Source organism: Giraffa tippelskirchi, chromosome 12 (genome assembly GCF_054371585.1).
Source record: "Giraffa tippelskirchi isolate mGirTip1 chromosome 12, T2T-mGirTip1v1.2.pri, whole genome shotgun sequence".
NCBI lineage: Eukaryota > Metazoa > Chordata > Mammalia > Artiodactyla > Giraffidae > Giraffa > Giraffa tippelskirchi.
Genome location: NC_137286.1, coordinates 89,440,939 through 89,454,581, shown reverse-complemented (window position 1 = coordinate 89,454,581; position 13,643 = coordinate 89,440,939).

The window sequence follows — 13,643 nt, the reverse complement described above, 5'->3', positions numbered from 1 at the left end:
TCCAATCTCTGGGGCTCTGTTGTTGCTCTTTCCAGTTTGCAATGCCCTTTTTCCTCTTCATCTACATTATCCCTCCTTTATTTCCAAATTGGACCCCAAATGTCTGGGTTCTTATTGTTTTTATCCCTCTGCCTGATCCCTGATTAATACTTACGTATCTTTTACATTATGTTATGTTGCCCTTATGAATCATTGCTTAAAAAATGTGTTTCTTTCTTATTTGTGCCTTTTGTCTCTCTGTTAGATTATAGAATCCTTAACAATAAAGTGCATGTCCTTCAATTCTTTTGTAGTATATCCTATCAAACACGTTAAGTAACACTTACTGCTTACTATGGCCATTTTATCACTTTTTCCTCCTAATCACAGTTCCTCTTCTCTACTTTGTAACCTAGCCTTTATAGCCGGTCTTCTTATAGTTAATGTATAGCATTTACATGGCCCTTCCTGGTGGCTCAGCAGTGAAGAGAATCTGCCTGCAATGCAGGAAATGTGGCAGGAGCCATGGATTTGGTCCCTGGGCTGGAAAGATCCCTGGAGAAGGAAATAGCAACCCACTCCAGTATTCTTGCCTGGGAAATCTCACAGACAGAGGAGCTTGGTACAGTCCATGGGGTAGCAAATAGTCAGACGTGTCTAAAGGGTTTTCTATCCTCTTGTATTTTTATATTGTCAAGTATCTTCTTTTTAAAACATTTTTTATTTATTTATTTTTGGCTGTCCTGGGTCTTTGCTGCACATGGGTTTTCTTTAGTTGCAGTGAGCAGGGGCTACTGTTCATTTTGGTGCGTGGGCTTCTTACTGAGGTGGCTTCTCTTGCACAGAGCATGGGCTTCAGTAGTTGGGGCACTCGGGCTCTAGAGCTTGAGTTTAGTTGCTGTGGGGCACAGGCTTAGTTGCCCAGTGGCATGTGGGATCTTCCCCGACCAGGGATCGAACCCATGTCTCCTGCATTGGCAGGCAGATTCTTAACCACTGGACCACCAGCGATATCCTCAAGTATCTTCTGAGAACTTTTAAGAAATAATAATAATTTTATTTATTTACTTATTTTTGGCTGTGCTGGGTTTTTGTTGCTGCCTGCAGGTTTTCTCTAGTTGTGGCAAATGGGGGCTACTCTCTAGTTCCAGCTTCTCATGGCAGTGGCATCTCTTCTTATAGAGCGTGGGCTCTAGGGCGGGCAGAATTCAGTTGTTGCGGTTCCTAGGGTCTAGAGCACAGGCTCAGTAGTTGTGGTGCAAAGGGAAAATAACAAAGGGGAAAAATAAGCAAAACATCCCATTCTGGGTAGAAGCGAGCCCTTCTTCTTTGTGGTCCTGACAGTATTCTTTATCACACTTTTTTGTGTAACAAACAATTTTTATCTTTTCCATTTCTCTTTATCATTTATTGACTATTTAGGATTCGATCAAATTCTCCAAAAGCCATGGGTAATTCACCTGTTGGCTTTGGACCTAGGTTTGGGAATTGGGACAGAGAGGTTTTAATTGAGGTAGATTTGATTTATCCATAATTACATTTTTTATTTTTAAAAAAATTTGGGAAAAATGTACATAACATACAACTTAACCATTTTAGCCATTTTAAAGTGTGTAGATCAGTGGCATTAAATACATCCACATTGTTGCGCAACCATTAGCACTACTCATCTCCAGAATTCGTCTCATCTTCCAGAACTGAAACTCTGCACCTGTTAAACAATAACGCCTCATTCTCTTCTCACCCCAGCACCTGACAACCACCATCCTACTTTCAACCTCTGTGAGTTTGAGGTCGCCCATTGTATTAATGAGGATTCATGTAGTATTTGTCTTTTTGTGTCTAAGCTATTTCACTTAGCATAGTCTCTTCATGGTTCATCCATGCTGTAGCCTATGTCAGAAGTTCATTCCTTCTTAAGGCGGAACACAGTTTTTTTATTTTAATGGTTGCAAAACATTCCCTTTCTGTTGTGTGTGTTTAAGGTGTTTCCTCTTTCTTAGCAACTCCAGTTAATGAAAATCAAGCTCTGCCTTTAAATGTGCCTATGTTTTTTGAGGCCTGAAAAAACTGGGAAGTTGAAGAAAAATATAGACAAGTCTAGTATCCAGGAAATCTCATTAAAACATGTCTTCATGCTTTCAGTGGAAATACATATATTTTAAGATGCATTTAAGAATTTTTTTTAGAAGCAGAGGAAGCCAGTTGTTCAAATGTGTGGCTTTGTTTTTATGCTTCAGCAGTGATTACCACATCACCTTGGTCAATGCATTTACTGACCATAGAAGGAAAGAAATGTGCAATTCCTTGGTAATATTGAGAATGAGTTGGCATGCTCTGGGGATGGGTTGAAAGGTGAAAGGGAAGATGTTTTAACCTGCCAAGACTTGAGTTAAAGCCTTTAAAACTGTTTCTTTTCCAATAATTGCTAAGATTATTAAATCGCAAAATTGGGTAAGGAAGCTTCCGGCCTGTATTTATTTCAGACAGCAAGCTACTAAAATAGCGAGAAAAGTAGAGACACATCAGGGACTTAAAAGGCAAAATTAAAATATATTTTAATTTTAAAATATATTTTTAAAATATGAATGAAGGCTCTGATCACAAGCCTAGAACGACATCAGGTAGGGATGTTCTCTTTTTCTTACAGGAAAGGAAATTTACATTGGATTTTATTTTATTACTCCAGGGGGAAGAAACATTTTCGCATTCATTATTTATACCCTGTCTACTACAAAAGTTATTTGAGGCAATTGAGAAAATATTAAAGAATGTGATTTAAGAAATCTGAATATAAATCTCTCTTCTGGTTCTTGTCTTTTCTTGTTCAAGCGTTGACCTTTTCTTTGAAAAGAGTAACAGAAATCTTAACAAAAGACATTAACTCCAATGACTGGGGAAACAGTCTAGCAGCCTCTCAGAAGGTGTGGCTGTATCTTGTCTACCTAGGGTTGGCGAGTTCAGCCCTCTCTTGCATTAGGTTTTTCTTGGCCCATAAATAGAGTAACCATATGTTCTAGATTTTCTGGTAAGGCCCCGATTAGAAATATTCTTTCCTGTTGTCAGACCATGTGTCGAACCATGTGTCCTGATATTTTTATGGAAAATGTGGTCAGCTTCCTCAGAATTTTCAGTACTTCTCTGATGGGCCTTTCCTTGCCTGGTGTCCGGAGGCCTCTGCGCCTGGTATGGGCTGTACATTCATCCTACTCAGTCTGTGAGAATCAGCTGATGTCCTAGCACTGGGAAGAGCCCAAACTGCCTTTTCCAACCATGTCCAGAGACCTCCCATCTCTTATTAATTGTTACTTATTGTTACATTTTACCTAACATTCCATGGCATGTGGTCTGATGTTTTTCTCATTGTTTTATTTGGGTTAGGTTCATCACTTCACCTAAATTGTACTGTCTGGAGGAAAGGCCAAGGCACATGAATTCCTTGCACAACCTCCACGGTGCCTCCTTCAGTGCTGGGCATGCAGTAGCTCCTGTGAAAGAAAGAAAGGGAGGGATGGAGGAAGGAATTACGAGAAGAAAGAGGAAGGAAGGAAGGAAAAAAGGAAGGGAAGGAGGGAGGGAGGGAAAGAAAAGATTCGTTGAATTTTTTTGTCATTCAAGGCAAAAAATTTGAGCACTTTTTTGAAAAAATCTTTGCCTGAACCCTGCCATGAAGCCAGCCATACATACATTAGGCCATTGGTCTATATCCTTGTCAGAATTCAAATATAGATTTTTAGCATCAGATTTCTATTCCAAGGCATTGATAATAAATATATAGACATATGTAGAGCAGGAGGGGTATAGAAACCCGGATCTGAGTTTCTCATATGTGCAGAGTGCAAACGGTGAATTTCATGACCTCCTTAGGCTTCTCTTCCTTCTGTCCCTTTGATCTGGGTGTCCTCCCAAGCCTTGGTGCTCTACCCTCTAAGCATTTGCTCATGGGAGTTGCTTACAAGGGAGATACTATCAAGGTGATAATATTAATATCAAATCAACATTTCTTGAAGGAGCTTTTCCCTGGGCTCCAACCTGCGATTCACAAGCAGGTTGAGGGTGCAAGATGTGGGATTATAGGAATGGAGTGAGGGAGAGGGAAATTTGGGGAGACTTGGGCAGCTTCAGGAATCAGGGAGCCTTTTCAAAATATTCGTAGTATTTGAGATTGAGTAGGTCTGTGCTGGAGCTTGGGCATGTGTATGTTGAAGGACGCATGTGATTCTAATTTCAGGGAACCTCAGTCCCAAACCTCTTAGTACCAATTTCATTTTCTTTTTTTCTGGCCGTGCCACACAGATTGCAAGATCTTAGTTCCCCGACCAGAGACTGAACCTGAGACCTAGTCAGTAAAAGCGCAGACTCTGAACCATTGGACTGCCAGGGAATTCCCACTTAGTAACAATTTCTTATGGCACATCTTTTAAGGCTTTGGCATCAGCATGCCTTTATCACACCACCTTCTCTTTCCAATTTCCTCATTCCTTTCAGTATTAACATTCTTTTTTCCAAGTAAGTAAAATGCCTAAGAGAATTTAATTTGCCATATTTATGCATTTAATGCATTCAATTAATAAGGGTTATTTAAGTATTTGGGGAAGCACTCATAAGGTTATAAATTTGCTCTGCAGGCGTTTTGAAATCTTTATAATAAAAATTGGCCCTATTAAATTTATAAATGCAGTTTAAAATGTTTAAGGGGATTTAATTATCCAAGCTTGTACTGATTATTTTAACCTAATTTAGTTTCTTAGCATGAGCAAACCAAATATTAATCAAAGAAAAGTGAGAGAATAATTTTAATTTGCATGACAAGATCACTAATTTAAACTCAAGGAAAACTAAATTTTTAATTTTGTAACTAAAAAATGGAGTATCAATTTGATATCCTAGTCAGTGTAAACAGTTTCATTTTCTTTTTTTCTGGCCGTGCCACACAGATTGCAAGATCTTAGTTCCCCGACCAGAGATTGAACCTGAGACCTAGTCAGTGAAAGCGCAGACTCTGAACCATTGGACTGCCAGGGAATTCCCACTTAGTAACAATTTCTTACGGCACATCTTTTAAGGCTTTGGCATCAGCATGCCTTTCTACTCCTAAGGTTTCTTTCCTGTTCAAGACATTAAAAAAAAAAACCAAACGAAAAACCACCACCAAATAAACTTCTGACGATATTAAAAGAGAGACCCTAAATATGTTTAAAGTAAATGAAACCTTATTCCCTACAGTGTCTTTGCTCCTTAGGGTCCTGAAATTTCTGGAATATAAATGATCCACACCAGTCTTCTTTAATCTAAGGAAGGGAATTATTAGCACTTTAAAAAAATTCTGTTAAATACAACATTCCTTCAACCATTAGGCATGTAATACCCAATGTCTGTTACAAAATGAAATTTGCTCACTTGGTTTGTGAATGATCTATGTTAATCCTTGGGGCTTAATCCAAGCCTATTACTAAATAAATTACAAAACTCTTCTACAGCTGGAAAGAAATCTCAGACCCGGAAGCTTCTCCTCTTCTCCCCTTGCCTGCCTTAGTTTCTCTTCTTGGGGGCAATTCAAGTAAAATAAAGAATTGTGATGCCAGCAGATTCGAACACAGACGCAAAACCTAACGTTTTTGATGTTGGGAAAGCTGAAACTGTACACTGCTCTTTTTTCCCTTGGGAGTAGGCACATCCGCTCGCGTAAAACTGCAACCGTAGCCAGGGCCTGGCGCAAGCGCACTACACTGGATTAAATGTCTGGCTGGACTCCAGAGCATCTTTCCTCGGCTTGCTCATCTTTCCTGCACTTACTCTTCACACACAGTAGTGACTGTGCTTTAGCAGACGACCTACACCATGGCCCAGCATGAAAATCTCACACTACAGGTATCCTCCCACTTTTATTTCCTGGAGGCTTCTGGCCATTCATATTTTAGTTAAGGAAAAAAATTTCTGCCACTCCTTTCTGGATTAGTTTAACTGAAGAGTGCCTTGTGATTGTGATGGGCTTCCCTGATGGCTCAGAAGGTAAAGAATCTGCCTGCAATGCAGGAGGCCCTGGTTCGATCCCTGGGTCGGAAAGATCCCCTGGAGAAGGAAATGGCAACCCACTCCAGTATTCTTGCCTGGAGAATTTCATGGACAGAGGAGCCTGCTGGGTTATAGTCGGTGGGGTGGCAAAGAGTTGGACATGACTGAGTGACTAACACTTGTGATTGCAAGCCAAGTGTAAAATATAAAACAAAAATTACCATATGTAAGTATTTATCTCTGTGAATCATTGTATGAGGATTTTCTTGCTACATAAAACCAAAATAAAATTCAGAAGTGAATTGGACAGTTGAGTGCTAAACCTAATACAAGATGTAACTCTCTTCAGTCATCCCAGAGTTAAAATTTTCGGGTTTATTTAATCAACTTCCTTTATCTTTGCTTTGACATTATTATAAACATATTATATGTTTAAAGCCAAAAGCCATAAAATATTCTCCTAATAAAAGAACCACTTTTTAATTTTTGTTTTATTTATTTTTATTTTTTGCTTTATATGTTGGAATTTCACATAAGGTCTCATATTTAGAAGGGATTCCCTGCTAAGGAAAGTTTGATAAGTCACTGATTTCCCTTAGGCTAACAGCGTCCTAGTTTTCCTCTGGGAGTTCAGCCCTTTCAGTCTTGTGCAACACACCACCAGCAACAGCACATGCATTTCCTAAAGATTTCCTGGTATTTCTTGCCCCTTCAAAAATTTATAAAGGCTCCTATTTGAACTACTAAACCAAGTTCAACATTGTCAGCCTGGCTTTCCGGGTAGAAATAACCTGACCTTACTTCAGTTATCCAAGTATGTTTTTTTTCAGTCACACACAGACCCTTGAGTCTGAGAGAGGTAACGGGGGAGCCCTGCCCCCACTTCCTCACCTCCTGCCCTTGACAGAGTTTGCTAATCCCCCTGCACTGAGCCACCACCAGTCTGTTAAGAGTCAACATGTGAAACGGAAGCCCGTTTGCCATCATTTCGTTTCTATACCCTGGTGTGCTCTGCATCTTGGTTCATCATGTCCTTAAGTCTGAGAGTTTTCGCCCTCTCTTTCCTTCATCCTGGGTCTCCCTTGTGGCTCAGCTGGTAAAGAATCCGCCTGTAATTCGGGAGACCTAGGTTCGATTCCTGGGTTGGGAAGATTCTCCTGGAGAAGGGAACAGCTACCCACTCCAGTATTCTGGCCTGGAGAATTCCATGGACTGTATAGTCCATGGGGTCGCAAGGAGTTGGACACGACTGAGCAACTTTCACTTTCCCTCATCCTAATTCCTCCTTAACCTTCACAGTCCACACTAGACTCTTCATTAACTCCCTGAGTTCATGATCTCTTCTTCCCACAGGTTTAGAATTTAACTTTGCCTAACAGCCTTCTTTGTTCTATGATCTTCCCACCAGCATAACAAACTTTTGTGTTTCTTCACAAGCTTCGGATAATTAATTGCAGGGAAAGCTTTTTGAAGGATGGAAAGAGTTCTGGACTGCAATGATAATGACCTGAATTCAGCCTTAATCCTATCTGTAATTTACTGATTCTGCAGTTTTAACCAGATCACTTAAATTCACATAGCCTCACTTTGCCCTTTGTAAAATGGGGATAATAATATCTGTTGCGTTTTAGAAGAGGATGGAATGGTCTGCTGCTTGTTTTGGCTAGATACCTTTCTGGGGTCACCGTGGATGCTGAGATGATTATCAAGTCCTTTGGGTTTGATCTTATTAACCTACCCAGAGGTGACAGGTTGTAAGAATCTGACTCTAGAGATTCTCGTGGCTTGTCTTGTCTATGTTTTTTCCCTAGGTGACCTCTCTAATCCCAAGGCTTCAGATGCTTTTTATATACCAGTGACCCTCAAATGTCCAGAAAACTGGGTCTCTCTACTAAGCCTCCTTACCAAATATCAAAATGGTCACTCGACACTTACTTTCCCTGGGAAATTTCACGTCCTTTTCAAACTTAACATACTCAAACCAAACTCTTCTTCACTCCCTAACATCTATGTTCTGACCCAAAGCCACATCTAATCTTTGCTCATTTTAGTGAATAGATGGCAACTCTTCAAGCTTCCCTTGTGGCTCAGATGGTAAAGAATCTGCCTACAATGTGGGAGACCTGTGTTCGATCCCTCGGTTGGGAAGATTCCCTGGAGAAGGGAATGGCTACCCACTCCAGTATTCTTGCCTGGAGAATTCCATGGACAGGGAAGCCTGGCAGCCTACAGTCCAGGGGGTCACAAAGAGTTGGACGTGACTGAGCGACTAACACACTATAACTCTTCAGCCTGATTACTCAAGCCAGAATTCTACAGGTTCCTCCCCTACATCCACTGTATCTCTATCTCCAAGCCCTTGTAACCCTATCTCCTAAATATATCGTACTTCTGTCCCTTTCTGTCTACTGCCAATACTCTTATCCATGTGAGTATTGTCCCTTGACTGAGTGATTGCAGATTTCTCCTACCTGGTCTCTCCATTTCCACTTTCATGCCCACTCCAATCCATTCTTTACATAGCAACCAAAAGGGTCATTTGAAAGGACAAATGTCATCATGTCTAACATTATCTTCGTATTTTGTACTCAAATCCAAGCTGCCCCTGAGTGGCCTCTGAGGCCCTTGTGATCTGGCTCCTGCCTACCGCTCCAGACTCATGGCCCTTCTCTTCCTTGATGCTTCCAATCTGTATTGGCCTTTCAGAGTCTCGAACACACCAAGCTCTTTACTACTTGACAGCTTACCCCTCATTCCATTGTCCGGCTAATCCCTAGGTCCACTTAAAGTGTCGGAATTAAGCCTTAATTATCTAGTCTAAGATAGCACTTAGCACAAGATGCAGTTGTGTTTTTGTTTAAATGATTTCCTTCCTGTCTCCTCTCTGGACTGAAACAAGAAGGCAGGAACTACCTACCACTAACACCATTGTATGGTGCCTGCCATACACTAGCAGTTCAGTAAGTATGCAATGACTGAGAAACAAGGAATACATTTATTCCTTAGAGTGATTAGTATCCAGTTTATTCCTTTTCCTTGTTCCTGAAAAACTGATCAAAGGCAAAATACTTGCTTGATGAACATGGACAATTAGAACCAAAATATTTGCAAGGCATGAGGAGAAATTTGTTCCATGAGTTTTACTTCCCTTGCCTCACACAAGCATCTCTTAACTGGATTGTGCTGGATAAATATCACCTATTTCTTCCTTCCCACTTCAATTCCTCTGCTTGACTAATAGGTCCTTGTGATTACAAGCAATTGTGTTGCTTCAGACAGTCAGATTACAATATGTACTATTGATTGGGTAATAGAATTACTCTACTGCTAATAACAGTCATTACAGCCACAAACATTATATCATACTTTACAATTTTCTAAGTGCTTCTGATGCTCATTATCTCATTTAATCTGGATCGGAAGATGCTCCCTTGATTCATTTGGATGGTTCCCAAAGCTTTATCTGCAGCAGCTGAAGGAAGGACTACTCAAGTTGAGGGCTGAATTTATGTTTTGATAGTTCCACTTCAAGACGATGTTTTCCTCAGCACATCCTCAAACCCTGGAGACTCTTACTGTGTATATACCTTAATTTACTGACTATAATTTTTTCTAGGATTGCTGGGACAGACAAAAGAGATAATGATAATAACTATTATTTGTTGAGTGCTTACTATGTGCCAGACAATGTCCTAAGTGATTTACACATAATAATTTATTTAGCCCCCATAACTGACCCAAGTTATGAGAAGCAGATAGTATTGCTGTATCCACTTATAAAGATGCAAAAAGGTTATATAATTCGTCTCCTTGCTAATAAGTGGGGGAGCTGGGGTATGAACTCAGCAGACAGATCCCAGAGTCCATATTATTAAGCAGCATATATGTGAATATTTATTCTTTAAGACATTTCTTCTTTAATGACATTATTCTTTAATATACTTAATTTACTTAAAATATTAATAAAAACATATAAAATATAATACTTAGTATAATTGAATGGAATTTAATATATTTATCAAAATTTTAAGGCGAGCTTACTGCCTCCCTAGTGACTTAGACGGTAAAGAATCTGCTATAATGCAGGAGACCCAGGTTCCATCACTGGGTCAGGAAGATCCCCTGGAAAAGGGAATGACTTCCCACTCCAGTATTCTTGCCTGGAGAATTCCATGGACAGAGATCCTGGCGGGTAGGCTACAGTCTATGGGGTTGCAAAGAGTCGGACATGACTGAGCAACTAACATTTTAACATTACTGTGTGCCAGGCATTAAGCTTAGTGCAGGGATGTAGCTTGCTTTCTAGTAGGGAAGATGGACTTCAATAACTAATTATGAGCATGATACGTGCTGTGAAAGTGAAGGAACGTTGTGCTATGGGAGAACAGGACAGAGGACCTGGTCTAATTGGGGTCAGGGAAAGCCTCCTTGAGGAAGGGACTGTTTAGCTGAGGCCTGAAGGATACATACACAGAGGCTAAACAAAGGGGAAGTGAGGGCAATCAACAGCTGGGCACACCCTTCCCTGAATGCTTGAGGAACTAAAGGAAGTCAGTACAGCTGGAGTTTTGAGAGCAGAGAGGCAAATGAAGTGAGGTGATGATGGAGAACAAACCAGTTTCTGTAACAGAGGGCCTCGGGGGCCATAATAAGGATTTGATATTTTGTTCTAAGGGCCGTGGGCAACTATTGAAAAGATTTGAAGTGCAGAGTTTTTAAGACTTTCAGCTGCAGTGAGGAGAAGGGGGGATCAGTGGGAGATTGTTGTAGTCTTCCAGGAGAGAGAGGCTGAGTGACTAAGGAGGGAGGTGACAGGGATATTAGGAAGTGGATGGGCTCAAAATGCGTCCAGGAGGTGCAATGAACAGAGATCTCGGTGACTGGATGGATGTGGAGGATGAGAGAGAAGGAGGAGTCAAGGTTTCTGGCTTGAACAAGATTTTGATAATGGAAATAGAAATGGATAATAGAAATGGGACAGATTTGGATGAGGAAACAGATGGCATAAAGGATGAAATTTCAGGGGTGCTCACATAGAGGCAGCTGTGCCCAGCAGGCAGTTGGACTGTAAGAGTCTAAAGATGAGAAAGAAGTAATGGGCTTAGAATTTAATTCTAAGGTGGACATTTTTCAAATTTACCATTTCAAAAACTAGAATGGGTCTTTAAAAGTTTGTATATTAAAAACAGTGTTTTCATGGTGAACTATAACTGATGGTGTCAAAGCAGAGGATGTTTTGTAAAATAAAAACAATCTGTAAAACCATAACTGCTTTGTATTTCACGGTGTTTTGAGGAATCAGAGAAGGAAAGCCTTTAAAACACTCGTTTTATAAGAAAGATTGTATTTTGTGGAAGTAAAATTCAGCACTAGCACTGAATTTTGGCACAAATGCCAAACTGGTGAAGTTCAACTTAATGAGGCTTTACCATAATTGTTAACAGGCTTGAAGCGTTTGTTCTTTTTAAGTAAGTCCAAATCATTGCTTCCTCTATTTCTACCTCCAACACAATTTTTCCTACACCATTAACTTGATTAGCAATCTCTGTCTCCACATTACAAAAGTATGCTTTGTCAACCTTGGATAGAATAACGTGTCTTTAAATTATAGGAACTTAATAGGATTTTCATGTGGTGTATTTCCTACCTATGAGTGTAAAATGCTGTCTTTTCATGTAGTTGGGGCAGTGTTCCACGTACCCATCACCCCCATCCTTGGCCCTGTAGGTGGTGGATGAGTTAAAGGAAGAGGACATTTAGTTTAGAAGAAGAAAAGGACTCATGGGCATCCTTTTCTCAAATTCTACATCATTGACCGTCCATGAGGTGTTTTGGGGCCAATATATTATCTTCCATTGTGAATTTAATATTCATTACTGCAAGGAGATCCAACCAGTCCTTCCTAAAGGAGATCAGTCCTGAGTGTTCATTGCAAGGATTGATGTTGAAGCTGAAACGCCAATACTTTGGCCACCTGATGCGAAGAGCTGACTCATTGGAAAAGACCCTGGTGCTGGGAAGCATTGAAAGTGGGAGAAGGGGACGACAGAGGATGAGATGGTTGGATGGCATCACCAACTCAATGGAGATGAGCCTGGGTAAACTTCAGGAGTTGGTGATGTACAGGGAGGCCTGGCGTGCTGCAATCCATGGGGTCACAAGGATTCGGACACGACTGAGCAACTGAACTGAACTGAACTGAACTGTGTATTTAACCTTCAGCAACCAGACTTACTCCCTATAATTCTTGGTTCCAGCATCTTTCCTGGCTTCCTGCTCCTTTTCTACTATATCTTTCTGGATCCTTCAACTAAGGCTTTCCAGATCTCACATAGACCACTTAGTACAATCAATGCTCAAGAAGACTTAAAAAATGTTTTTCTTTTTATTGTGGTAAAATATACATAACATGAAACTTGCTATCTTAACTATTCTTGAGTGTAAAGTTCAGTGATGTTAAATACATTTATAATGTTGCACAATCATTGTCATGATCCATATCACAAGGAAACTTTTAGAAAGTAATCTTTGCTTTCTAACTTGCTCTATGCGGTGAGCATTACCCTAATACCCAAACCAGATAAAGACATTGCAAAAAAGAAAACTACAGAATAAAAGAGAGAAAAAATAACAAAAAAATGAAAAAAGACAAAAAAACAACAAGAAAGAAAACTACAGACCAGTATCTTTCCTTGATGCAGATGCAGAAATCCTCAACAAAATATTAGCAAATCAAATCTAACAATGTATAAAAAAAATTATGTACCACAACTAAATTGGATTTATTCCAGATATGCAAGGCTGATTCAATATTTTAAAAATCAGTCAACGTAATCCACCACATCAACAGGCTAAAGAAGAAAAATCAGATGATCATATCAATTGATGCAGAAAAAAGCATTTGACAAAATCCAACACTCATTCAAGAAGAAAATTCTTAGCAAATTAGGAATAGAGAGGAACTTCCTCAACTTGATTAAAAAAAAAAATCTACAAAAACCCTACAAATAATATCCACTTGGGAATCCCCTGGTGATCCAGTGGTTAGGATTCAGCACTTTTTCTGCTGGGACCTGAATTCAATCCCTGGTCAGGGAACTAAGATGCTGGTAGCTGCACGGATAAATAAATAAATAAGTAATATCCCACTTAATTGTGAGAAACTATATACTTACCTTTAAGGTTGGAAAAAGGCAAGAAGTCCTCTGTCATCACTGCTATTCAATAACATACTGGGAGTCCTAGCTAGTGCAATCAGATAAGAAAAGGAAATAAAAGGTAAACAGATTGAAAAAGAACTAAAACAAACCTTAACTGAGAAACAAAGACAGGCACCTCGAGTACATTTTGGAATTGGTAGACTTTCTTTACTGCATATGTATTTTCTATTTCAAAAATTTCTATGCTTACCTTTATTGTAGCCTTCCATTTCCTTTGAGTTTAATTTGCTGTTCTTTTTCTAGCTCTTAAGATGGAAGCTTAGATCATGTGGATTTTCAGTCTTTTTTCTCAAATATATACATTTAAAGCTATAAATTTCCCTGTAAGCCTTGCATCACAAATGTTTTAATATGTTATATTTTCATTATCATTTATCTTAAAATATTTCCTAATTTCATTGCAATTTTTTCTTAGACTTACAAGCTATT